We start from the raw sequence: 27,041 nt of genomic DNA on the forward strand, positions 1-27,041 counted from the left end.
GGCCTCTTCAACAGGGTCACTGGGCTTTTTACATGGTGGTTAGGGTCACAGAAGCAGAAGCTGCCAGGCCTTCGGAAAGCTCAGGCACAGAACCAGCAGGTTGTAACTTCTGCAGCCTTCTTTTGGTTAAAGCAAGTCATAGGTACAGCCCAGTTGAAGGTGGGGGAGGGACTTGTTATTTCATAAAGAAAATGAGCAGTTAATATATTAAGGTAACTTCTAGTCCTTTTGTCAAAGAAAAGTAATCCTAAGATAAGAAAGAGGCATACAAACCATTAAAGTGAATTTTTTTAAAAAATGTTGTCTATTTCCAAGTGATCTGACAGAGACATATCTGTAGCCTGAGAGAATGGAGAGAGAGCAGGTCCCCATGATCAATTTTTAATAAACATAAATGGTATAATAAATTATGCATGGAGGAATGGTATAAAGCATTAAACAATGAAGGATAAATAATTTAAATGATTACAAACGGCCTCTGTCATATATTTGATATGTGAGAACTCTATTTGAATTTTCTCTTCAAGGAAATAGAGGAGGGCTTTTTTAAAGGGGATTTTTCGGGACAGGTTTTTTAAGGGAAAATCATCGCGTGGTCTGCCAAGAGAGGCTGTCGAGCACAGAAACTCCGACTTCCATGCTGCGTGTCTGTGAGTAGTGCCTTTCTGGGAAGTGGGGTTCTTCTATCAGGAGAGCAGGTGGGGCTGAGCCTGCATTCTCTCTTCGTGTCCAGAGAAACTCTGTCAGGTCACAGGGGTAGTGACCACGGTTTCTTATGTAGTCTTAAACTCCCAGGATTCCTGGGTATGAGGGACTGCACATGAATATTCACTGCCTTGGGTAAACTCCCAGTTTCTATCCCCAAATTAGTACGGCTGGATGGGTTACAACCAAAGACTGTTGGCAAAGGCATCCCCCTTCCTGGGGGCCACTCACCTGTGGTTTAGGGGAGCCACATTCATCAAAAGCACCAAGATGCAGTGGCTAAGACCAAAGGTGTGGAGGTCAAACTTGTCTAGGTGTGAACCCACTCTCTGCCACTCACTAATTTTTATCAACTTTGTTATTAATTGGCCTCCCTGAAGCTCAATTTCCTTATTTGTAAAATGGGTTCAGAAATAGTCCCAAAGGACTGTTGAACATTAAATAACATACAAATGGCAGTAACTGAGCTCAGTGTCTGGGACATAGTAAATGATCAATAAATGTTTATTATTAGCCCTGGCCAATGTTTCTCAATGGTTAGCGTGTTGGCCCATACACCAAAGGCTCTCCAGCTCAATTCCTGTCAAGGGTATGTACCTGGGTTGCCAGTTTGATCCCTGGTCCCAGTCAGGGCACCTATAGGAGGCAACCAATTGATGTGTCTCTCTCACATTGATGTCTCTCTCTTTCTCTCCCTCCCTCCCTTCCATTTCTCTTAAAAAAAAAAAAGAAAAGAAAAGAAAGAAAGAAAGAAAGAAAGAAAGAAAGGGAAAAATCAATGGAAAAAATATCCTTGGGTGAGGATTAACAACAACAAAATGTTTAGTATTAGCTACAGAATTATATATTGAGTGTTTATTTTTCCATGTCAGAGCAGTACAAAATGGACCATTTGAACCAGGCAAAAAAATCATAAACCTAGGAAATACCTGCAACCTAATCTAAATCAAAGAAACATTAGCTGTGGTCTAAGAGCCAATTCTGGAAAATGCACTATTTTTAGATTAATTTCAATTATTGAGTTCACATACCTTCAGGCAGGGCCTGAGGTGCTCCAGTTAACCCCAGTCATCAATATTTCCATTGACTTACTTACTCCATCCTTCTTTTACTTCTCTACCTGCCTAGCTCTGATAAGAGTTTGAGTTTGCCATCTCAAACTGAATAGTTCTATAAAGTTAAATTGTTTTCTCCCAAGTTTCCTAGCTCCCGAAATGTTTCTTTTTAATAAGTGTTTTCCCACCCTGTTTCTTCTCTCTTTCAAAAATTTTTATTCATTTATTGACTTATTTGAGAGAGAGAGAAACATCAATTTGTTGTTCCACTTATTTATGCATTTATTGGTTGATTCTTGTATGTGCCCTGACAGGGATCAAACCCACAACCTTGGTATATAGGGACAACACTCTAACAAATTGAGCTACCCAGCCAGGGAACTCCTGAAATGTTTTAATTTAACTTGGGGCATCTGATATCTTAATGGCGATAGGAGAAAAAAGTAATTTCCCCCAACTGAATAATTTTTATAAAATTAAAGGCCAAACATGTCAATAGATCTTCTGCCAGTTGTTGACTTTGTTGTTATTTCAAATTAATATTTATCTAATACCCATGTAGGCATTATATCAGAACTATAGATTATCATAATTCAGAATCTGATAATCTAGAAATGTAATTGCCGCCATTTGTGGTTGATATTCTGCAAACATTATATATATATATACATATATATATATATATATACATATATATATATATATATATGTATATATATATATATATGTATATATATATATATATTAGTTCAAGTTGAAATTGTTGGTAACCAGACCATGGGAAACTGAAGACACACTGTGAGTGTTTGACAGCATGGCTGCAAATATATTGACACTTCTGCTAATAAGAGGTGGATTTGTGGCTCTTTTCTCTGAATCTCATGGGGGAGGGGGATTGTCACTGCGTTGACCAAGAGAGAGGACAGAAGTGGCCCCATGTGACTTCCAGGGCTAGGCCACCAAAGGCCATACTTCTGCCTTGTTCATTAGGAACACTTGCTTTCATTAGGAGACTTGATCCGCCAAGTAAAAAGTCCAGCTGGGTGATGGAAAGGCCATGCTCTGGTGGACAGTCTTGGTTGAGCCCATCCTTTGTCCTTCCCGGCCTTGCGTCAGACATCAGTGAAGAAACCCTCCTGGAATTGGATCCTCCAACCCTAGTATTCTAGCCCCCATTTATCAGTGAGCTCAGCAAGACATATGGGACACAGAAGAGTTGTCTCCACCGTGACTTTTTTGAATCCCTGACCCACATGGTCCATGAGGAAAATGAAGCGGTTGCTTTATGCAGCTAAGTTTTGGGGTTGTTGGCTACACAGCAGTAGTTAACTGGAGCACTTACCCAGCAAGGTGGCCTGGCTTCATATCTTGGGTTGTTAAGATATGAAGATATCTATGTGGCTTATAAGATCTTGACTGTAAGAACCACCTGGCCCATCAAAACATGCCATATTACTGCTAGTTTTTCCCATACAAGATAACATGGGACATTAGCTAATCAGTTGACAGATATTTATTGAACTGAGACCCGTGGTGAAAGGCCACTCACCAAGCTCCTCTGCAATTTTACAGTTTGCTTGGAAGGGTGTGTTACTGCTATTTTTCATATTACAGTCACCACCACTAAAATAGAAATAACAGTTTTCCTCAATGATTATGAATTAGATAATGCATTAAAAAGCACTTAGGGTTGTTTTTTTTAATAAAAAGATAATACTGTTGATACACATAATGTAATCATTATTTTAGGTTAATGGATCATGCTAACAGTTCATGCTATTAAGAGCATTTACAAAGCAACATGAGCATATACAGGAAGATTGGGCCGTGAGGGCCTGAGGTAGCTAGTCATTTAGAAGCAGCTGAACTGTAATGTAATAACAGTCATAGAACTTCCATTTGTAATCAGTTTAATGGTCTTTTTATGAACAGATAATTCAGGCTGAGTTTTGAAAATCAGGGTGTGGCAGATCACAGGGTGTATCCCGTCTGAGAGGCTGAATGGAGTAATCTTTATTCTTTCCAATACTGCCTTTTCATCCAGCCAGCAACATAGAATGCCAGCACCCAGTGCATCAAAAGTTATGCTCTAAGGGCAGGGGTAGCCGGTCCACTGCCCATCCTTCTGAAGAGAGCCATGGGCATGTTGAACCAACAAAGATCCCTAGCACAGATCTGGCTGAAGAGAGATTGGGTGCTTTCATTTGTTCAAGACTCGATCTTGCTGACAATATTGTCAGGAGATGTGCTATTTATGTTTAATCCTAAAATGAACACTGAAAAGCTAATCTTTTGAGAAGAGCAGTTGGATGCCATGATGATTCAGTGAAAGTGGAAGGTCCAGGAAACCCCTCAGTATATAGGAGATTGTAGAAGGAGGAACAAAGGGAGTTTTATATCCAGTTTCAACCTTAAAACCTATAAATTACTAGACAAGTTAACTTAGAATCCAAATCGGCATTTTTTTATTTTGCAGCTCTTATACTCTGTGCATACACAGGGCGGACCATTTATGAAACTGGTGCACTGGAACTGTGGATATGAGAAGGAGGAAGTCTTCTGTTCTTTGGTGTTGGGAGGCGGTAATCTTTCATTCGTTCAGCAGACACCTGCAAGGTGCCAAGGTCTTTTCTCCCTCCCAGGAGGAGATGGACATGTAAGGCAGTGGTGTAGTAGACCATTGGAGCAATGGAGTGAGGGGAGTGGCTCAACCTGGGAGGGTCTGGAAAGAAGAGACTGACCCCGAACCAAGGCCAAGATTGCGTTACGGGAGACAAGCCACTTCTCTCCGAGGTGCCATAAGTGTCCATCTTTGCTTCAGAGATGTCCTGAGAGATGGCAAGTAATTTATTTGTTTTGCTACATATTGTTCCAGATATTTTTAATGGGATGAAAAAGCAGACTGTGGGCTTGGTTGTTATCTAGTAGCACATTCTCATGTGTGAAGATATTCCTCTCTGGGTGCGCTTCCCCCCTCTTTTTTCCCTTTAAAAGGGCCAATTATGCTCCAAACTTCCTGTCCCCTTTACAGAGAGATGAAACCGTCACAGGTGCTGGACAATCAAAGGGTTCTGTTCAAAACAAAACAAAAAAATCTCTCTCGCATCTTTACTTCATCCACTTGGTGGAAGGAGAATAAGGGGGAAGGGCTTCCCAGAGGGCATGTGGTTTATAACTGAGCCTCAAAGTCACTGCAGCAGCAATTTCTGAGCTTCTGTTGCCAGGACAGGAGGAGCCAAGTTGAGATTGACTGATCTGATCGAGAGCAGGGGTGAAGCTAGGGCTTCGGTTGTGGCTAAGATAGAAATCGCGTCTGTTCAGAATTACTCTTGATTGCTATTTCCTTGCTTGACCTCCAGAAGAAGTGGCTGGCTGCCAGTTGTGGGCCCTGGCATTTGGAAAACATGTGTTTTTAAAGACTGGAATCACACTTGGTGTGGCACGGTGGTGACAACCGCAGGTTTATGTCTGCCATCTCAGGATGCCCTGGGGCAGTGGTTCTCAACCTTCTGGCCCTTTAAATACAGGTCCTCATGTTGTGACCCAGCCATAAAATTATTTTCATTGCTACTTCATAACTGTAATGTTGCTACTGTTATGAATCGTAATGTAAATATCTGATATGCAGGATGGTCTTAGGCAACCCCTGTGAAAGGGTCGTTTGACCGCCAAAGGGGTCGCGACCCACAGGTTGAGAACCGCTGCTCTGGGGGCACACTGGTTGTGTAGGATGGTGGGTGAAATGGCTGTCACTTTAAATTATTTTTTATCTCTTTTTCTTTTTCAAGCATAAGAGTTGGATTTATGTAAGTAAAATAAGCATGTTATCTAACTGCACAGATGAGAAATGGAATCCCAAGGTGTGTCAGTCCACAATTTGCACAGTTTTATTAAGGGTTCCTGGATTTTTAATTTTTTTTTTAAACAATTTGGATAGCATGAGGCAGTTTATTATTCAGAACAACCCAGGATGGTGGTGGTGTTGCTTTGCTTTGTTTGGTTGGTTTTATAACCTTATGTCCTTGTCTTGAATCAAGCTATATGAATGTTTAAGCTGAATTTATACATTTAGTAGTATACTACTGGTCACAACTTATTTTCCCCTGCGTGTTCCTCATTGCTTAGGAAAGCTTCACACCTATAAAGTCTAGTTACTAAAAATTTCAAAATGCTCTGATGAATATTATAGTTCATGGTGGTAATTTTCTGAAAAGAGGGAAATGTAATTTATTAAAAACAAAAACTATAATCAACTCATTGTAATATTTCATCAACTCCTAATCTGTGGCTACTTCTGTCACTGTCATTAATGATCCATAGTGCTTCAAGGTCAAAGTGCAGTTTTATAAAATTTTCATATTTCAGTAATCACACTTGGGTTACCAGATACAGACATGTTTGATCATTCTTGTACATAAATTTGTCCTTGGAAGTTAATTGGTGGATATGATGTTGCTTTCAATACTGTAAGTGTATCATTGAGGCATATTCAACAGTAGTTTAGTAAACAGTACCTAGTTTTCTTTTAAGTACCTCCCAGAGCACCACCGTTATTTCTGGAAGTTGCTTGAAGGCAAAGAAAATAATGGATGCTGACATACAAAATGTAGTGTTACCCATTCCGAATGACCGTGAGTAATTAATACGATATTGAGAGATGTTTATCTTTTGAAAGTTTACCTCATTTACAGAATCATGTGATTTAGCCTGTCTGTAGCCACTTCAAAGTCCAAGTCATAATCCAGAAAATATGTGATAAACACATGTGGTTGGGTTTGATGTTGCTCAACTGGATATGATTCACACTCTGATTGTAACCTGGATAAATCCTGAGACCCCCCGCCTCACCCCCCCCAGGGTCCAGATTCTCATTCTCATTTGGAGTCTCATTCACAGAAAACATCAGAAACCCTTGAAGAATAACATTATCTCTTTAATCTAAGTTTTTAAAAAGGCATGTCTTAGAGGTTTTACACTGCACATCACATAAACAGCTTCTAGGTAGCCCCTATTCTACCTACACTCACGGCCACTGCTAAACCTCTCTTTGTCCCTCTCATCCACATAGTGTTTCACTGGCCATGAAGCTTTCCTCATTAAAAAAAATATATATATATGAAGATATAATTCACATTCCATTTTCCTCCTTATTTTTGATCAGACACAAATATATCCAACTCTTCCAAATATAGAAGTATAAATGCTATCCCACCTCCAGGCTCAAAGTACCCATGTGGATTTCCTGTTCTGCTTCCTGGGTGGGCTGTGCCTCTCTAGGGTGACTGGAGGACCTGTAGCTCCACTTACCCTTATTCCTGAATATCCCTATTTCCTGCAGGCACAGCTCCCTCGGAAATAAAACTCATTGCTAGGCTCTGCGCTTCTTGTGAGATATTCTACTATACAATTTTCTGATAATAAAATTTCCACCTACTAACAGCAGCCACCATTTATGCACTGCACTGGCTAAGCTCTTTGCACCATCACAGTCAATACTCATAAAATTATGTCCCTGTTACAGATGAGAAAACTGGGGACCCAAAAAATAAAGTAATTCACCGCAACTAGTAAGTAATGGATTTGGGATTTGAACCCAGGTAATTGGACGCCTTCCTCTAAAAGGAAGTGACGTAGCTTGTTTACAAGTTCGGCCCTATTCTCTGTGCTCTTTAATAGGGAAGGGTGGGATGCATCTGAGTAGGAAGACTGTGCAAATATAGGCAATTAGGTGTTCTCTAGCTTTCATGTTATGCATGTGTGTGAGGAAAGCATAAATCCTGAATCAGAGCCACAAATCCCTCCCAGCACCCTGGGCACGCGCTGGAATTATTTACATTGACTTGTATTCTCTCACTTGGTGTTCAGCCTAACAGAAAGGAGCGACAAGTGTGTGAGAGTGTCTTGGCTCTTAGTACTGTCTACTGCCTCTGGAGTTCCGTATTGACTGAAAGCTTATGCTGGGTGAGTGGCGAAGCTTTCTTTGTGTCCCTAGTTAGCCTTTTCATGAACACGGAAATTTGCCATACCCTTTCAATGTTTTGATCAACAACAAAGATGAGTATGGGGCCTAGTTATTTGGAATTCAACTGCACGATACTGGAAAGGGCCAATTTGGTTGTTGGCATCAGGCCCTCTGCTGTGCCAAAGAAGAATGTCCCTGTGAGGGCTCTAGCTTTGAAGACAGCTGGCCGGAATAATTCTGGCTTAGATTACATTACAATGGCATAAACAAATGTACCAGGATGCAGTGCATCAGCAAGAGAACTTTCTTGACCTTTCATCTTCCTTCTAGCTGCTCCAAGGGCTCAAAAAGTGGTATATGGTGTCTTTTTGCATGAAAGCTAATGAGGAAAGCCTTTGACATGACTTAGTGCTTCCCAAGTCCCCCAGGAACCATGTAGAAACCACTGCTCTGGGGTCTGACTGGACTGTTTGACCTACATTGTGAAGCACTGACTGCCAAGGGCGGGCCTCCTGCAGTTCCTCTCTGCACAACATGCATATGGTGTGCATGGGTCTGTCTTCCTGCGGAGACAGAACAGCAAGGAGGTAGTTTTGGCGTATACTGGAAATGACACCAGACTTGTAGTCAGACGCTTGAGGTTTAAATCCCAGTTCTTTCACTTACTCACTTTGAACAAGTGTCTTCAACTCTTGGTCTTCCCTTTTATATTATGAGGATGATTGGAAATAATAGTGAATCCATAAAATGTTTTTGCAGCTAAATTACATTTTTAATGTTATGTTAGAATAGAAACACCCTTTTAAGGTAGTGTATCACATCTTCTTTGTGGTCCAAACTAGGATCTTAGTCCAGTAAATTGAAATTAAGCAGCAGGTCTTCAAATACTTGCTACACCTTTATCCCCATTTCTTCCTTCCCACTACCCTAGGATTCTCCATGAAAAATTAAATTTTAATGTTCACCTTCATTCAAACACATATACAAACATGCACAAACATTACCTGCTTACATATTTTAGAGCCAGAATTTCCCCCATCACCCTGCACTGATATGACAGCTTTAGAAAGATAGAAGCTACCTCATTTTTAAAAAATATATATTTTATTGATTTTTTTTTTTACAGAGAGGAAGGTAGAGGGATAGAGAGTTAGAAACATCGATGAGAGAGAAACATTGATCAGCTGCCTCCTGCACATCTCCTACTGGGGATGTGCCCACAACCCAGGTACATGCCCTTGACCGGAATCGAACCTGGGACCCTTCAGTCCGCAGGCCGACGTTCTATCCACTGAGCCAAACCGGTTTCGGCAAAACTACCTCATTTTTTGAACAACAAAAAAAGTGTGGATTCTTATTGATTCCTTTGCTTTCATAACCAGACCTCAGGAAACACAGCATTCTAGTCTCTAGCAAGCCTAGCAACATTATTTTCTCATTTGAATTCCTCAACTCTTTAGAGGATATGTTTACATTCTTATGACCTTACAGTTCAGCTCTTACCTAATTCTAGAATAGATTCCTTAGCAGGTAATGACTTCTAGTGCCTGGAAGTAAGATAGCAGGAAACCCGCCCTGCCAGCCTCCCTTCTGCGGAGTCTGCTCCAGATCTCTGGATTGCTTGCATGTCTCAGAGTCCAAAATTTGCAGCAGCATTCCCTGGATGTTCCTGTCTATGTCCTAGCCCCTGGGTTCTTGGCTGTCCCCCTGTCCTACACATGTCCACATGATTTGTGAGAGCTGTAGCCAGTCTTCCTCATAGAAAATGGGAAGGGAAATGAATGGAGACCTGGCAGCATATTCTTTTAGAAGGGTTTCTGTTGCCTGTGTAATGTCATCCCCCTGAACACACAATTTATTATTGTTATTAACATGAATTTACCATTAAATTTCTCCAAACAATGTGTTGATCTTACCAATTAGTAGGTCCTGCTATGTAGTTCTCTGTTATTCATCAAGAAAGGTCATGTGTATTTGATCTTTAGAAAAAAGTATAGATAGGATTTCTAAACCATTAGATATTAAAACACACACACACAGAGTCAGGGTAGAGGGTACTACAATAATAAAAGCAGGGTCAATTGGTAAACGACAAGAAAAGGAGCAAAACAGGAAGAAAACAATAATAGAATACATATTATAAAATGGCAGGAATAAGGTAACATATAATAATAAATGTGACTAGGTTAAATTCCTTTAATAAAATCAGTGACTCTCAGGTTGATTAAAAAGATAATCTAGCTTATATGCTGTCTTCAAGAGTCATATGTACACAGTAAGGAAGAAAAGAAAGGGATAGGTTTGTGAATGCTAACTAACAAAACAAAAATAAGATGGTAATATTAATATTAAAAAGTGTAGGGTTAAATGTAAAAAGAAATATTAAATAAGGAATAAGAGAAATAAGTCAGACAAGAAGATTCAATAATAACAAACCTTCATGCACTGAACATCTTAGCACTGGATTAGATAAAGTAAATTTTATTAAAAACACAAGTAAAATAATACAAATAAAAATATAAATAAATAATTTACAGACACAAAGTTTTCATAATTATAGTGGGAAACTTTAACAAAAATGCTTTCTGAATTTGATCAAGTGGTCAAATATAAGTAGGAACAAAAGATTTGAATAATATCATTTTTGTTATTGACCTAACCTAACAAATAGAAAATACTCACAGTTTTTTAAAAGACATGGAGCATTTACAAGAGTTGATGAATACTAGACCAAAAAGAAACTTTACAATTAACCAGGAAGTAGATATACTGGTCACATATGACAATAACAGCATTGAAAATTAACGGAAGATGGCTCCTCCATCCAAGCACTTCGAAACTAAAATATGACCCTTTTAAATAATTCTTGGCTCAAACAGGAAATCACTACTCAAATTATAGACTATTTAAAAATTAACAATGAGAATACAATGCATTGACATGTGTGGTACAGAACTGAAAGTATACTCAGATAAAAAGTTAAGGCTTTTATTTAAAAGGACTGAAAAAAAACAAAGTGAGTTTGTAACAAGAAGCTAATAAATGAAAAACAAAACAAGACAAAGTCAGTGGAAGGAAATAACAAATGTAAATTAATTACCTTTATTACAAAAATTACGATTTTTTCTAATAAATTAGAAAAATAGATTGGCAATAAGGCAGAAGTGCAGAGTTTATGGGAAAGCTGCTGGAATGAGCTTGGAAAGCTGAGGTAATGGTCTGAAGGAAGCTGTCCCTGTCCTTAATTGCCACTTAGGTTTGACTGAGGTGAAAAGTATGTGCAGAAAATAATTAGAGAGCAGGACTACATTCAATAAAGTGCCTGTTTGTGAGTGGTAGATGGTAAACCTATGACCACAAAGAGCAGCAGCGGACTCTGGGTGTCTGGTGTCAGGCAGAGCTGAATTTGCACGTTGGCTTCAAGCTTATCAAAGGGCCCTGGACAGATGATTTAGCTTCTCTAACTTGGTTACCTTTTCTGAAAAGTGGTGATCACAGTACCTACCTCTCAGGATTACCGTGAGAATTAAACAAAAGTATTAATATGGAAAGCATTTAGCTCCGTGCTTGACGTGTGGTAAGGGCTTGGTCAATATTAGTAGTTTCCTAAGCAAGTCAGTGCAGCATCTCCTGCCAGTCTCTTCTGGGTGTTGGTGAGATGATTAGGGCGCTCTCAGTAGCTTAGTACATTTTACCCAGGAGTGAGACAGAAAATAGTGTTTCCAGTAGCTAAGTTCCGCCTACCTGGATGAAAAGATTGGCATTATGTCTGTGGCTGTGAGATAGACCCATGGTGAATGGTCAAACAGGACTCTGTCTGTAAAGAGAAAACTTCTGTGAAACATGATGCTCCCAAAGCAGTAGTGGTTCGGTCTTGAGCTGGAGAGAAGATCCTGGCCTGTTCTGCCCATCGGCAGTCAGTTGGCTTCTCTGTGGGAACGGCAGAATCCAGGAGTCCTTCCTGGTCTGTAAAGGCTTTTACTCTTCATCAGCAGGAGATGTCATTCTCACCACCCTTCGGCGTCAGCAGCAGGGTCCTCAGGCGTGATGTTGGATTCCTGAGAGCTTGAAAGGTAAACATAAAAGGAGTCAAATAGTAAACACAGAAAAAATGGAAAATTTAATGCCCACCTCTTATCTGTATTTAGGACTTGAGAATTTGTGGTTTGAGGCAAAGGTAGAATAGGTATGGGAGTTGGTAAAAACCATGGGTTGTTTTAATGTCTGTAGATGCTACACATCAAACCACTTCAACATATGTGTTCGGTAGAGGGAAAATCGGTGAAAGTAGTTAATGGATGTCTCTGGTTCAAACAAGAGCTAATTGACTGCTCTACTTTCTCCCTTCCCAAGACGCTATCAACTGTAAGGTATAACCTCACATTAATGACATATGGGGGAGGGGGAGAGATGTGATTTTAACATAGGCACTTTGATTTCAGGGACATTAAAATATGAAGGAGAAAACATTACCAATAAAAACATGCATCTTGGAATTTCACTTGGTATTTTGGTGTTTTCTCCCTGGTAAAGGCTAGCACTAATTTTATGAAAGCAATAAAAAAAAACTTTTTTTTCTTACTAATACATGTGGCAGAACTAATGAAAATTAAAGGCAAAGAAAAATTTTTCTCAGGCCCATAGTTATTTTCTTTCATTCTCTTATGAAGAAGGAAAAATCACGGACAGCTGGGGAGGTGCACACGGTGAGACTGGAGCATCTTGTATTGCCAGAACTTAAGGAAGAGCTCACAAACCAAAAGCAAAGCACAGAATTGCTAGAAGTATGTCAGAGGAGCCCACGGACCAACTGAGAGAGCTCCCAATGGCCAAAGGAGAGCTATCTGAACAGCAGAACAGCGTTGAATTATAACCCAAAATAAAAAATAAATGTCCATGAAGCCATGCTGACATAAATAAAAGATTGAATAAATTAAGAAGCAGATAAAAGAGACACATCTTCCATACAGAAGAATTCCAAATAACTTACATAGATACTCCACCCTCCCGGCTTTCCTTCTAAAGTGTACAGTATGGAAAGGGGTGGGAGCCCCTTTACAGAGGAGAAACCTGACACCTACTACCTCGGGCAATCGAGGCCGACATCAACAGTATTAAATTATGTTGGTGATATGCTTGATATGTGATTAAAATGGCACTTTACCTCTGTGGTCTTACTCCAAATAACCCATAACTCCAGTCTTACCATAAGAAAAAAAAAAAAAAAAAACATCAGAAGACAAATCCCAGTTGTGGGGCATTCTACAAAATGCCTGACATGCTCAAAACTGTCAAGGTGATCAAAACAAGGAAAATCTAAGAAACTGGCACAATCATAAGGAGCCTAAGGCGACATGATGACTAAATGTAATGGGATGGGCTCCAGGGACAGAAAAAGACACTGGGGGGGGGAAACTTAGAAAAATCTAAATAAACTACGGGCCTTACTTCATAATAATGCATCAATATTGGTTAATTAATGGCTACTCATATAACATTCTAAAGGTAAGATTTTTAATAGTGGGGAGGGAGACTGTGTGCATAAAGGATGGGAATTCTGCGTTCTTTATTTTTCTAATAATCTACAACTGTTCTAAAAAATAAACCTTATTAAAATTTTTTAAATGCCTAAACAGGAAAAAAAAAAAAAAAAGAAGAAGAAGAAGTAGAACCTCATGGACAGGACACCAGGTTAGGGATCTCAAAGGAAAGTTATGAAGCATTTTGTTAAGACCTTTAAAAATTCCACGCAGAGCCTGGCTTAAGTAGAACATATGTAACTGCTTAGTTGAAAAATGGAACTGGCAGCTTCACCCAGAATGTGACACTTCTAAATACATTCAAATGGAGCCATTATTATTTCTCATCTATGTAGTATTTTGTTTTTGCAAGATGGCAAAATTTCACCATTACTCCTATGCCATGCTTATATCCATCTCGACTCAACCGGCTAATCTAACTGTACAGTTCAATCAGAAAACCAGCCCTCAGTTGTCAGAACGGTAAAACAGTTTTCCGTGTTTTCAAAGCCAGAAATGCAAGCATGCGGTGAGACTTCAAGGATTTACTGTTGTCCAAAGTTCTGACTCTCAGGACTCATTTTCTCACTCGGTGTTCGCACATGGAAAACTTCATTGGGGAATTATAGGGTGACGTTTTCAAGACCTGGAACAGTGAGATTGTCTACAGTTACCTTTCTAAAAACCAAACCAAAAAATCCCTGTAAAAGCATTTGGAAAAAAAACTATTCCAGGGAAGCCAAGTATAAACAACTTTCTGCACTGAGTCAAGCTGTACAAATTGCAGATATTCCCTGGTGCGGGCATCATTTTACTCCCACACACCACTTCCTACATCCAGCAGCTCCAGTGTGTGTGGACCTCCAGAGAGCGAGGGGAGTTTTACAAGGAAAGAGAGCACTCACCACAGGAACAAGGAAACTAGAAAAGGCACCCTGGGCTCCGTGCTGGGTCCTGCCTCAGCTCTTCCACACCCCCTTGGAGACAGAGGGGCACACCCAGCCACCGCCCCCCCTGCTCCCCAATCCCTTGCCAGGCCAGCATCAGGCCCCCATAGCCAGGGCTCACATGCCACCAAGAACCCCCACCATCCCACAGGAAGATGTCAAGATCAGCCCTTTGACGGGGAAACCAAAGGCTGGCGTATTTGTATTTCGAGATCAGCAGAAGCCCTGGGGGGCATAGAGTATGGTGACTTTGCTGAACCAAGAATTAGGACACGCTGTTTGACAGCAGGACTGATTCGATTGGATGTGAACTTGAGACTGTCCCAGGAAATTCCGGGCGTCCCTGCAGGATCCAGAGATGTGAGCTGAGCCCTGTGTGTACTCTCCTGTGGTGGCGCCCTTACCAGGGCAGCCCGGGGACATCCCGGGCACATGCCACCCGCCCTTCCTCATCCTCCCTCTTCTGCTGGAGGGCAGTGGCCCAGGCCTGGACCCATGATGGGGACAGGCGAACACCCAGCTCCGCTGAGCGGTCCACCCCTTCTCAGCTGCCTCCCCGACCCCAAGAAGGGGAACCCCGGAACCCAAGAGTCTGCCTCTCCCTTTCCCCGCTCCCTCCTTGGGGAGTCACCAGTGCCAGGAGCACAGACAGTGCCCTCCCGCCTCCTCCCAGGCTCAGCTCCTCCACCTGTGCCTGGGGAAGCCTGCAACCACCTTTGGGGTAGGCAACCCTGCCTGTGGACGCGGGTTCCCCAGTGTGGAGCAAGCAGCGAGAGGGTGTTATCACATGGCCCTGACCGCGGAGAGGCAGTCAAAGAAGGTGCAGTGAGGAAGTGTAGTGTCACATGCAGCGCTCACAGGAAACGGGCCAGCAGCTAGCACGGGAACTTGAGAACGGGGTCGTTTGCAGCCGATTAAAACAACACAGGTTAGTGCTCCCCCCCCCGCCCCCCCCCCCTAAAATCTTCCATAGCCGCTCTAAAATGCCTACCCAGCTCTCTTTCCTGAGCTGCCTTTATTTTTGTAATGGGAGGTAACCGCTCTGGCTTTGAATGGAACAGCCACACGTTGTTAGAGGAACACGCATCCAGCCATTATTGTGAAAAGGAAATCCACATCGCTTGCTGCCCTGCTTGGAACTTCTGTGCCTTTAAAAAACAAGCCTGGAGATGTGCACTCAGTAACTTACTTTGCGGAATTCAGCTAAGCCTCTGCTCCGTTCACCTATCAGCATAAGTCTGCGGTGGGACGGATCAGCTCGTGTTTGCAGGCGGATCCGGGCGTTCACAGGGCTGCAGAGCAGGGATATTTTGGGTAAAATCATGCTGCGAGGCTGCCTGCAAAGGTTTGTTGTTTGGGGCGTACTTTTCATCTGGTAGAGAAGCATCTTTTGGCTTTGTTAAAATATGTGAAAATACTTTATCGTGTCTTTATACATTCTTAAGTTCCCCTTTCTATTTTTTCTGTCCTCTTTCTTCCTTTTTTCCTTTCCTTCTTGTACTGACACACACGGGGAGCAGCGAAGAGGCTGGGCAGCTTGAACCTGAGATGAGGAAGTCCCCTGCAGTGTAAGAAGGCGCCCAGCCTGGGCTGGGGCTGTGCGGGGCCTGAGGAAGCCCGGAGGTCTGGCTGTTGTGTTTTCAGCTCGTGCTTCCCATGTATAAAGAAAGATTTGAAGAGTCTAGAGAAGAGCCTGGGACCTAGGTCAAAGGTTGGAAATTAGAGCCCAGAAACAGCGGAAGGGCCCAAGATTATTCATCCTGAGGCCACGAGGGACAGTTGAATTAAGAACTTCAAGTCAATGAAAGGTCCCTACACAAACCTGATGCTTTCGGACCTATCGGAGGAAGGAATCTGTCTCAAATTTGAGTTAGAAGAAGGAAGTTACTATATTCTTGGACTATGTTAAGGACTAGAACAGGTTAGCCAGAGAGGATGGTGAGTTGTGGGGGGTTTTTTTCTGGGCATTTTTGAAAACGGAGACTTCTTCTGTGGCTCTGTGGATGTGTTGCTAGAGGCTGGGAGAGGGATGGAGAGAAGGGACCAGGATTGGTAGCTTCTCATTCTATCTTTTCATGCCATAGTGTTTCAGTGTCTGGACTGGAAAACAACAACGGAGGGGTGAGGGGTAAATGGACTCACATGTTGTTTACACCCCAGGCAGGCAAAATCACCAGGAGAGTGATGAAAGACAAAAATCATTGTTTACTTTGTCCTCGGATTGCCACATTTTTCATGTTTTACTACCATGTTGTGTAAGAAAATGGAGAGGAAGTGGACAGAATCAGGGAGGATCCTAAGTTGGGGATCGCAGGCCAAGTGGTTTGAGAAACCTTGCACTGGGTCGACAGAGGCAGCCACGTTCCCATGGGGGAGGCGGTGGAGGGGAGATTGGAGTTTTTTTGTATTTGGAGCCCTTTGCATGAAGCAGTGTTCCCCGGGAGGAAACATAGGGGAGCTGCAGGGGGCAGGTCTCTTGCACGAGGTGCCAGGAGCACCCTTGAGCACCCCGCAGGCCTACAGCTCAGAGGAGGCCCGTCATCCCTAGAAGGAGCTCCTCTTTCGGTTTTGTTTTGCTATTTTGCTCTTTTTCATTGGTCCTAGAGCTTTGTTGTTCAGGAATTTTCGTATTTAGCTAATGTGCTGTTCATAGTAGAAAAGGGTTTTCTATTTTGCTAAAATGCTTTCCAGATGGACCTGATGTTTTTTGTAAATGCATCCTTCCAAAAAGCTGTTCCCCTTCTTCTGAGGCATCTGTTCTCTGGGGCCGTCTCTCACCCCCTTCTCTAGCTTCCCACCTTCACTGTGTTCCTTTGTGTTTGAGATGCAAGAAGACAGATTTATAGAGTGTCATTATTACACAATGCCTGTTTCCCAGACCTGGACGTGGATTCTGGAAGAAAAAAAAAAAAGAAGACAGGGAATGGGCAGAAGGAGGTAAATCATGGGGGATAATGGAGAGCAACTGGAATATTAATCTCGCATGTAAGTTTTAGACAGGAATTACTTCCAACTTGAATACTGAGTTCAGTTTGAAAGTCAAAAGTAGAAAGAGATAAATGGTCACCTTTTGGCTAGAGAAAAAGTGGTGAATTTTATGGGGCATGTTACTGAATTCTATAAGTAAGGAGGAGGAAGGGGGCTGACGTTGCAAATCTCTCTTCTCCTGGACCTTGACATATAGGCAGGCCTCTTCTCCCCCAAACCCCAGAGTCAGCATCCACCAGTGTTTAGGTGGCCTGGGTGTTAGAGGGATGAAATGATGAGTTATCATTCATGCTGGGAGGGAAAAAGAAAAGAAAACTCTGACGAGTGCAACCTTTACCATGAAGTTCATCCTGGGCCATCTTTTTTAGTTGACATCAGCAAGTCTGGAGGCCCAGCTCTCTGGACTCCTCAGAGAGAAGCCCCTGGCGATGGGTAAGGCCATCATGCTGAGAAATACAGGGAGTCATAGTTTGTTTTTTAAATTGTGATAAAATACACATAACATAAAATTTACCATCTTAACCATGAAGTGTGTAGTTCAGTACTGTTAAATACATTCACATGGTTGTACAACCGATCTCCAGAACTTTTCCATCTTGCAAAATGAACAGAGAGCCATTCATCAACTCTCCCTTTCCTTCTCCTCCAACCTCTGGCAACCATGTTGTACTTTCTGTTTGTGAGTTTGACTACGCTAAGTACCGCATGTGAGTGGGATCACATGGGGTGGCCAAAAGTAGGTTGTAGCCCATGTGTCAGAATTTCCTTCATCTTCAGGGCTGAATAATATTCCATTATATATATATATATATACCACATTTTCTTTATCCATTTATCTGTGGATGACATTTGGGTTATTTCTACCTTTGGATATTATGAACAAGGCTGCTGTGAACATGGCTATACAAATATCTCTTTGAGATCCTGCTTTATTCTTTTGGGTACATACCCAGAAGTGGAATTTCTGGATCATATGGGAAATCTATTTTTAATTTTTGAGGAACTGCTATACTGTTTTCCATAGCAGCTGCACCATTTTACATTCCCACCAACAGTGCATAAGGGATTCTAATTTCTCCACATCCTAGACTATACTTGTTATTTTGTTGTTTTGTAGCAGCCATCCTAATGGGTATATGATGATATCTCATTTTTATTTGCGTTGCCCTAATAATTAGTGATATTGAGTATCTTTTTATACTCTGGTTGACCATTTGTGTATCTTCTTTGGAGAAAGGTCTGTTCAAGTCTGTTGCCCATTTTTTTAATGAGGTTATTTGGATTTTTGGTGTTGAGCAGTAGGAGTTCTTTATTCTAGATATCAAAGAACCATAGATTTTTTTAAGCTTTTATTAAGTTTTATCTTTTTGTTGTATTTAATCCTCAACCAAGGTTATTTTGTCATTGATTTCCAGAGAGAGAAGAAGGGACAAGTAGAGACAGAGATAGAGAAACATCGATGTGAGAGAGACACATTGATTGGTTGCCTCCCACATGCACCCCAACCAGGGCTGGGGATTGAGCCTGCAACTGAAGTACATGCCCTTGACTGGAATCAAACCCAGGACCCTTCAGTCTGTGGGCTGACACTCTATCCACTGAGCCAAACTGGATGGGATCCATACATTTTTTTTTAAAGTATTGAATATTCAGGTTCTAATGTCCACATCATTTGCTACTAGCCAGTTACCTCCTGTGGTTTACAGCTGTGAAAAGAGCATGAGTTTCAATAATATGTGTGTGTTTTTCAGCAATATATTTTTATCTTGACCCAGAAGTGCTACACAAAAAATCTTAGTCATTTTCAGCTTATAAGCAGTTCAGTTTTCAAGAGCTTACAAAGGTGAGGGGAAGGAAAGGAAAGGGAAGAGAAGAGGTAGCTTGAGATGTTTTTTATTCCTCCTGTGATTTATACTTTTTTGGTTACATAAACTTCAAGAAAAAGCCTTACCTGGATTCTGTTGACTAAAGCCAGACTCCATACAGAAATAAACATACTTTCTGAGAATCATCCAGTAATTATGTCTTCTTATACCTCCCTCCCTCCAAACCTGCAGACTTCAAGGTAACTCAGATCATAAGATCATTGTCACTTTCCTTTGTGAACACCTCAAACAAAATGTTATATTTTGCTTTTAAGGAGTAAGAGGACTTGGGCTCTTGGAAATGGAGCAAGAACAGTGTGATTCCTGTGGAGGTGCGGGCATGTGGTTTGTTTAGATTGCAGATTTTCTGGAAGGAAATGATGAGGGAGCTGTGATGGAAGTTTGACACAGTGCAGTGTGGTTTTAGGTGCTGTCTTCTAAAGAAATATTATTAAGGCTTATTTATACTTATTAATTCTCTGTTACACTTCCAGGGAAGGGATTGCCTTATGCCTGATTGATTTTTCACTCTGCCATTTCAATTTCCCTCCACTTCTTCAGAAATGTATTGTTTAAAAAAAGGCTTTCAAAAAAAGCCTCTTAGTGCAGGGGTCCTCAAACTACGGCCCACGGGCCACATGCAAATACAAATATTGTATTTGTTCCCTTTTTGTTTTTTTACTTCAAATTAAGATATGTGCAGTGTGCATAGGAATTCGTTCATAGTTTTTTTTAAACTATAGTCCGGCCCTCCAACGGTCTGAGGGACAGTGAACTGGCCCCCTGTTTAAAAATGGCAAGAACAGTTGCATTTGTTTGTTTGTTTATTAAAGGATGGAGGAAAGCTTTTCCTTAAAAAGAATAAACTGGGAAAAGATGAGTCTTCAAAGTAGAATCCTGTTATGCTGCAACAAACCAAATCTAAGAGCCGCCTAGTCCTAGCTTATGTGACATCCTATGTCAGCTTCACCAGGTGTTCATATACCACCAACTCTGTAATTTCTCAATACTAATTAGAAGTTACTGCTTTGAGACTGTCTAGCTGGCTAGCTACTACGGTGTCTGTTTTGGTACTTTCTGATGAATTAGGCTTCCTTTCTACTTTTGTTTGTGTCTGGATTTTAATAATATATCATATTTTAAGTTCACTCATTGTATTGGTTTATAATCCTGTGTGGCTTAAAAACAGAGTCCTTTTTTTATAGTAGGATACATGTTTGCACACACATGCATGTGTGCACACAGAAAAATATATATCTCTTAATAGGGGGAAATTCCACGGACCACTGGTGGTATGAAAAGGTTGGCGACCACTGGTTTAAGGAAACCTTTGGAGCAGCGGTCGCTAACTGGTGGTCCGTGGACAACTGGTGGCCCATGAGGTCCAAAAGGTTGGTGACGGCTGCTTTAGGGCATATGCCTCCTCAATTAAAGGTCATTAGATAATACCTTGGAATCTACCATTATTTGGAATATGCTGCTAACTTCAGACTAGGAGGTTTTGCATATATCATACCTATAGATTCATTGGGAGGGTTTGCCTGTGGATTGCTATTCTTTCAGTAAATCGCTGACTTCTTAAATGGTGATTTGGAGCATCTTCTTTCATTTCCATGGCAGCTATGGAAAGATTTGTTCTCCCTTAAAGGCTCAGGGACTTGTAGAATGATCTTGACTCCTAAAAACTAGGTGTGGGACCAACAGAGTTGCTGCCCAATACCTCAGCAGCTTGCTACGCAGAAGGCCGCGTGGAGAGAGCTGTGAAAGGGAGTTAGAGTTCCAACTCTGCCTTCTCGTTGCGGTGCGACTTCTCAGGAAAGTCCCAGTTCCAGAAGTCATTTAACCAAATGAACATTCTTGATGAACTGCCACCAGGGCTTGGCCTAAAACCTCTTTCAAAGCGAACAACATATGCCTTCACTTTTTTTCTCTTCTTCCCTCTGTATTTTCTCTTCTTTCTTCACTCCTGCCATTTTGTGCCCATCACCTCGTGAAAATGTGACCAGAATTCACCTGCATGGACTGCATGCTTCCTCAGCCAACCTTGTCTCTAAGCTTTTTGTTCCTCTTCTCCCGAGCATTGAGTAACCTTCCTTGCAAAACAGAAGCAAATCGAGGCTAATGAGCATAATTACTGGTATAAAAATGCTTGAAAGGTTTTAGGTAGGAAAAATAATTTTGGAAGGAAAATAATGTTGTAAGCTAGATCCTGACGAGCCAGGAAAGGCGATAATTTACTTTTTAAAACTTACTTTAAGGATTCATAAGGAGGAGCAGTAGAAAAAAGGGAATTGAAAAGGTCAGAGGATAATTTTCTCTAAAAGACAAAAATGTTAGGTTATTCAAAAAATATTTTTTTTCTCCTACTTTGGTGCCAGGAACATCTGGCCTTAGGAAAAGTTTCGGAAAGAGGCTCTCAGAGGCTGTTGTCATTATTTAAAACTTAAAGAGGTAGATGGAAAATAGAATCTTAGGTTTTTAGAAATAGAAGAGAACTTCAAGGTTCAATCCTCTCGTTTTTAGATTTGGAAACTGAAACTCAGAAAGGTTAGGTGATTTTTCGTTGTCCAAATAACTAATTAGTGATACTAGTGGGTGCAGACCAAGGCTTCTAACTCCAGCCTGGGTCACCAGCTACAGTGTTGAGGGGTCCCGAGGACTTGGAATCTAGATACAGGTGCCCTCGGGTATCTACAGAGGCTAGAGCAGCGGTGGGCATACTTTTTGACTCGAGGGCCACAATGGGTTCTTAAACTGGACTGGAGGGCCGGAACAAAAGCATGGACGGAGTGTTTGTGTGAACTAATATAAATTGAAAGTAAACATCATTACATAAAAGGGTACGGTCTTTTTTTTTTTTTTCGTTTTATTCATTTCAAACGGGCCGGATCCGGCCCGCAGGCCGTAGTTTGCCCATGGCTGGGCTAGAGCCATGCCTAATGGGAATAAACCAAGAGACTGAGGAGTTTATGAACTCCCAGAATTCCAGCTAAGTGATCTCTACTCAATTCCTGGAAGACAGCACAGCAATATGGGTATAATACAGGGGTGGACAAAAGTAGGTTATAATTATTCATATGGGAAATAATGCAATAATTAATAAATGATTATATATATATATATATCTACTATGCTACGTGTCCGACCATTCTACTGTTTGACCAGTAGCTATGATGTGCACTGACCACCAGTGGGGAGACACTCAACACACAGGCATGGAAACATGGAACAGACTGATGATTCTCAGAGGGAAGGGTGGGAAGAGATCAACCAAAGATCTTATATGCATACTAGAGGCCCAATGCACAAAATTCATGCAAGCGGCTCGGCCCTCACAGCCCGGCTACCTTGGACCTCTCTTATTTATCTATATATACATATATATAAAGTTAAGTGACCAACCGTCCATCCGTCTGTCTGTCCATCTGACTGGTCAGTACAAATGCTGCTCACTGGCAATTTAAAAATAAATGTTGACTTGCACATGTGCAATACATATAAAGCTCTCACTGGCGCCTATCACATGCGTGTGTTTAGATCTGTCATTGTCGATAGCAAATTTGGTTGTTTTTGTTGACATTCTGAAGCTGAAAGAAAGTGGCATTGTCAGAAAAATATATCTAAACATGCGATTCTTTGTCCTAAAAATGAGCTCATTCATAAATTAAATGAAGAAATTTTGGATATACTCAATGGAGATTTTCACAACTATTTGAATGATGATTCCATCAATTCAACGGATGATGCCAAAAAGGAAAATTTTCCCTTAGAATTTCTTAATAGTATTACTCCTTTGGGAATGCTGTGTCATAAATTAAAATTGAAAGTAGGTGCAATTCATGCTGCTGAGAAATCTTAATAGTAAATGGGGTCTTTGTAATGGCTCTAGATTTATTACCAAAAGATTGTGACCTAACATAATCAAAGCTGAAGTATTAACAGGATCTGCAGAAGGAGATTGTTCTGATTCTAAGAATTGATTTGTCCCTCTCTGACAGTGGCCTCCCATTTAAATTAATTTGAAGACAGTTTCCCATGAAGCCAACATTTGCGATGACTATTAATAAATCACAAGAACAAACTCTAGACAGAGTAGGAATATTCCTACCTGAACCCGTTTTTGGACATGATCAGTTACATGTTGCTTTCTCTTGAGTTCGAAGAGCATGTGACATTAAAGTTGTAAATACTTCATCACAAGGGGAATCAGTCAAGCACTCTGAAACTTTTTTTTCTCTTAATTTGGCATACAGGGAGATATTAGAATAAGTTTAATCAATTTATCAGTCATTGTTTTTATCAATGTTATTTTTATATCATGTTTTGTTTTCATATCATATTTTCATTGTTTTTATGTCATGTTTTTATTGTTTTTATTTCATGTCTTTGTTGTTATATCATGTTGTTATTGTTTATTTATTAATCAATTTATATTTATTTTCATATACATTTTACTAATTTTCTTTCATCTCTGACACTTCTATTAGAAAGGGTGAATAGCAATATTAAAATATTTCTTCTAATTAATTTCCTCTCAATGTGCACGAATCCGAGCAACAGGCCACTAGTCCTATATAATAAAAGGATAATATGCAAAGTGACCAAATGGTGGAACAACTGGTCGCTATGACTCACACTGACCACCAGGGGGCAGGCACTTAATGCAGGAGCTGCCCCCGGTGGTCAGTGCGCTCCCACAGGGGGAGTGCTGCTCAGCCAGAAGCCCTGGTGGGGAGCAGGCCTAAGCTAGCAAGTAGTCATCCCCCGAGGGGTCCCGAACTGCAAGAGGGTGCAGGCCAGGTTGAGGGATACCCCCCCTGAGTGCATGAATGTCGTGCACTGGGCCTCTAGTACAAGAATAAACTCTGAACTCTGTGTTTTGTGTACACACAACTGTAAACCTACTTTTGCCCAACCCCTGCATTATAAGTAGACACCGAATTCATCCTACCTGGAGAAAGTTCGTGTGTAGTGAATGGTGATGGTCCCCATGGAGCAAAGAAGAGGATAACTCAGAGAGGAAACTTCCAGTGGCCGTCCAGGATTGGCCAGGAAGAGTGAACATGCATTGAGAGGGATTGTCCAGTGTGAAGTTTCCAGATTAAGTAGCCCTCAAGAGGTTTCTCCATCCTTAGCTGTGATTCCAAGGTCCCTGAACCACCTTCTGAACACTAAATAATGGGTACCATTATCTCAGAAGAATGTATTCTGGACAATGGACACGGTCATTAGAAATGACATCATTTGTGAATTTTTGTATGCCCAGCAGCCTCTTATAAATTTGTATTGTGGGTCAGTCATGCTGAGTCTGGCTCCCAGATAAAAGGGAGTTTAGGACCTCTGACAAAGTCCCTGTGCTGGAAGTGTGGCAATCTACCCCTCCCCGTGATGACACTCTTAGGGGGTCTTTCCTGGATAAACAACAGCCTCTCCTTCATCACTCCTCTTCAAAATACCACAAGCATTATAAGAAGGAGGAAATGATATAATATGTGGGTCCTACTACTGGATATTACAATGCCCTTTTTGGACAATGGATGTTTCATGTGGGGTGTGTGTGTGTGTGTGTTTACTTTTGTTGTTGTTTGCTTGCTTTTTAGCATTTTCTCTTAATCCAGAAATATTTATTGAGTGCCTTCCATGTGGAGCATACATTTTAGTTGGAGGACTTGGGCAATAACAAGAAACCCAATAGAATAGTCTGTTAGGTTATGTAGTGTGCTACAAGGTTAGAAAGTAGTAGGTATGATGGAAGAAGTACGGCGGGGAAAGGAAGAGCAGCAATGCAGTGGTGGACATGCAGGTTTAAGTGGGGTGACTGTGGAGAGGGTGGCATTTGAGAGAAGACTTGGAAGAGGTGAGAGAATTCTTGCAGATACCTTGGGGCAGCGGTTCTCAACCTGTGGGTCGCGACCCCTTTGGGGATCGAAGGACCCTTTCACAGGGGTCGCCTAAGGCCATCGGAAAACACAGATTGAATAGATAATTATATATTGTTTTTGGGATTAATCACTATGCTTTAATTATGTTCAATTTGTAACAATGAAAATACATCCTGCATATCAGATAGTTACATTACGATTCATAACAGTAGCAAAATTACAGTTATGAAGTAGCAGCGAAAATAATTTTTTGGTTGGGGGTCACCACAACATGAGGAACTGTATTAAAGGGTCGTGGCATTAGGAAGGTTGAGAACCACTGCCTTGGGGAAAACACAGGGCCTCGAGGCAGGAGCATGCCTGGCATAGTCCAGGAATAACAAGGAGCCAGTGTGACTGGGACAGAGTAAGTGAGGAGGAGAGAAGTAGGAGGCCTGATCCTGGAGGGCTGGTGGGACTCTGATGTTCACTCAGGGTGAGAGGGAGCTTTGGGAGGACATTGAGCAAAGGAGAGAGGAGGACCTGGCTTTACCTTCAAAGGGTCTGTCGGGCTATTGTATTGAGAATAAACTGCAGGAGAGAAAGTGAAGAGAGAGACCAGTTAGGAGGCTATGGCAGTCCTCCGGCGAGAGACGATGGTGCCTTGACCAGGTGGCAGCAATAGAGGTGGTTGAGGAGTAAATAGTCTGGTTATTTTGAAGGTAGAATCAACAAAATCATTGGATTGAACAATAATAAACGCAAGAAGGGAGTCAAGGAAGACTCCAAGGATTTTGGTCTAACCAAAGCAAAAATGGAAATGCCATCAAACTGAGATGGGAAGGTGGTACGTAGAGCAAGTGGGGGTGGAGGAGAGATACATGGAGTTTAGTTTGGGATATGTTGTCTGAGATGTCTGTTAGACATGACGCGGAAATATCAAGTAGGTAGTTGCATATACATGTCTAAACGCAGGAGTTAGAATCCTAGAAGAAGTTAATCTTTCTTAATGGTCTGAATGATTTAATATTATTCCTAAATACATCTGTAGCTTGTAAAACTCCTATCAAAAAACATGCCATGGGCCTCTGCATAAGGACTTATTCACTGACTGATTTCTGGGACTGAAATCAGAGAGACAGTGTTTACGTGTGTAAACAAGAGCAGAAGGGTGAGGATTTTTGTTTTAGGCCTTGCCTTTCACTGCAGAAGCCCCAGTGATTCCACGATTCCTTTATTTAAGGGGGAAATATGTTAAGCAAAGTGGGCAAAAGTGCTGAAACCAGTTTGGCTCAGTGGATCTAATAGAGCGTCGGCCTGCGGACTGAAAGGTCCCAGGTTCGATTCTGGTCAAGGGCATGTACCTGGGTTGCGGGCACATCCCCAGTAGGAGATGTGCAGGAGGCAGCTGATCGATGTTTCTCTCTCATCGATGTTTCTAACTCTCTCTCTCTCTCTCCCTTCCTCTCTGTAAAAAAATCAATAAAATATATTTTTTTAAAAAAGTGGGCAAAAGTAAGGTTTATTTTTTCAAATGCTCAGTATAAACAAATCAAGCTTTTCTGTGTATATACATCATGGCAGTTGAATAAAATATCATGAAGTTATTTTCATATTTATGTAAATGTTATCTTAATAATTAAAAGTGTATTTATTGTCATTGTTTTTTTATTGTAGTTAATCCTTACCTGAGGATATTTTTCCCATTGTTTTTTTAGAGAGAGTCGAAGGGAGGGAGAGACAGGAAGAGAGAGATAGAGAAACATCGATGTGAGAGAGCCACATAGACCGGTTGCCTCCTGCACATGCCCTGACCGGGGCTGGAGATCAAACCTGCAATCTGGTATGTGCCCTTGACTGGGAATCTAACTGGTGGTCCTTCATGCATGGACCAATGCTCTAACCACTGAGAAACACCAGCCAGCATTTATTGTCATTGAAACAGATGTTAGTTATAAAAAATTAATGAATTAGTCTATGCTGGCTATTTTCTTGAGAGAAGGAGGTATGTTATCTTTATTCAGTAGGAAGAACTCTGAGTTCTTATGGGTTGGATCTAAGTCTGTGCAAAACGTACCTTTTGACCTCTACTTTACTTTTTGTCTACTTTTTAGTTAGCCTAAGTAAGCAAAAAGGATC

General features: G+C 41.3%; 1 protein-coding gene across 2 annotated transcripts in view; it reads left to right on the plus strand.

Annotated features, from left to right (window-relative positions):
• Positions 1-27,041, plus strand: part of WIPF1 (WAS/WASL interacting protein family member 1) — a 112,517-nt gene that overhangs the window by 25,240 nt on the left and 60,236 nt on the right. The window contains exon 1 of one of the 2 annotated variants that reach the window (XM_036318763.1): positions 13,396-15,116. The exons of the other annotated variant lie outside the window; for it this stretch is intronic. The gene's annotated coding sequence lies outside the window, so the exon portion shown is untranslated. Of the gene's footprint in view, positions 1-13,395; positions 15,117-27,041 lie in introns of those variants that run through there. 2 annotated transcript variants of the gene reach the window in all.

Source organism: Myotis myotis, unplaced genomic scaffold (assembly GCF_014108235.1).
Source record: "Myotis myotis isolate mMyoMyo1 unplaced genomic scaffold, mMyoMyo1.p scaffold_m19_p_8, whole genome shotgun sequence".
NCBI lineage: Eukaryota > Metazoa > Chordata > Mammalia > Chiroptera > Vespertilionidae > Myotis > Myotis myotis.